The following is a 1,721-nucleotide window of genomic DNA, read 5'->3' on the forward strand; positions in this document are numbered from 1 at the left end:
TGGCTCACTCAGAATTGTTCAGCCTCCCCCACCCCCACCCTGCCTTGCCTTTCTCAGCTCTCAGCCAAGAGGGTTTCCCCAGCATTGGCGATGGGGGCAGCTCCCTCCTGAGTTTGAGGTTAAAGGGGACGTCTTCTCCAGGAATCTGTAGCCAAATTGCTGAGCTGTTCACAGTGACCTGGAGATGATGTTTGGAAATCTGATTTGTGATAACATAATGTTCCTTTTAAGTAACGCTGGCTGGAGAGGGAAAGAGGAAAAAACGACCAAGAAAAACAACCTTATTGAGGTTTAAAAGGGGACGCTGTCGTGGCCGCCTCCTTAATCTCCCAAATCATTTTCCTCTCGTCCCCCTCCTCCTCCTGCCCCAGACCTGCTTTTGTTTATAACAATCTCTTGGAGAGAAGATTGAAAGTGAAATCTGTTTCCTTGCTTAAATATATATATTTAAAGGGGGGAAGAAAGCCCTCCCTCCCCACCCCCTGCCTGCCCCTCGCCTGAGCGCTGTGGGTAATTGGAGGGCTGCCTGCTCTGGGCTAGCCGGTCAGCATGGGCTCTCCAGTGCCCACTCATCACCCCATCACAGAAGGATCATTAAGGCAGGAAAAGATGAAAAACCTGGAAGAGAGGCGGCAAGGGCGCCATTTATTCACTGGCTCCAGGCACTGTTTATGGAGTGGCTGGTGACCAGCAGTTTGCTAGCTCCAGAGGAGAATAAATACAGTATGAGGGGACAAAGTTAGGCACAAGGCAGGACTTCCACTTTCATACAGTACCCTTCAATATACAGTGCACTCGGCCCAGTAGTGTAGTGAAAACAGCCGAGAAATTTCAGCGGCATTCCCCGATGAATGAGTGAGCCTACTCCCTGCACCTCTCTGGGCTAAGGATTACTTTGTAACAGAGGGAGGGTTAAGATGAACCGTCTGTGTCCCAGCAGGAGAGGACAGGGTAGCAGTCAAGGGCATCTCCCATTGAGGAGGAGATGCTTGTGTGGAAAGATGAACCCAGTTGGGAGGGGGGTGGATATCTAGGAAGGGACCAGTACACTTAGTAGAGGCCACCATGGCTATTGTCCCATGAGGACTGCCTCGCCCTCTCCAACACATACATGTGCTCACACTGCTTCCATTCTTGGCTCTGCCAGGGCATGTGCCTGACATCTCAGGTGGCACCTCATGTACTACCCACTGTCTGGCCTAGCTTTCCACTGCTCCTGGCCCAGCCTGAAGCCAGCTAACAGGCCTAGCAGGACAGGATGGGGCAGGCTGAAGGGAGAAGGACGTGCCGAAAGCCTGCCATGCAGCCAGCGTGGCTGCCTGCCAGCCTAGGATGAATTCCTCAGACCCGACTTTTTGGGAACATCCACTTCCCCAGGCCCTGTGCTGGGACCCCCACCTGCTGGGGGCTGTGCTTCAAGAGAAGGAACAGAGACGGCTTTTTGGTGTTCTTTTCAGGGGCTCTTGCTCCCCCCTGCCCCATTCAGGGCATGTTATTATTATCAGAAATATCAGACGTTTCAACTCAAATTAAAGTCAGGTTAAATGTCTCAACTGCAGAAATTCCACATGGTTCCAGATGGAGAGGAGGGACTTCCTTTCAGCCTTCTGCTTTCGCTCCCTTCCTTCCTCCCTCCCACCCTCCCTCCCTCCCTCCCTCCCTTCCTTCTTTCGTGTTGAGTTGTATTGGTGCTTTTTAATAAGTTTTGGATATTAACCCCT

This window comes from Hipposideros armiger, unplaced genomic scaffold (genome assembly GCF_001890085.2).
Source record: "Hipposideros armiger isolate ML-2016 unplaced genomic scaffold, ASM189008v1 scaffold_119, whole genome shotgun sequence".
NCBI lineage: Eukaryota > Metazoa > Chordata > Mammalia > Chiroptera > Hipposideridae > Hipposideros > Hipposideros armiger.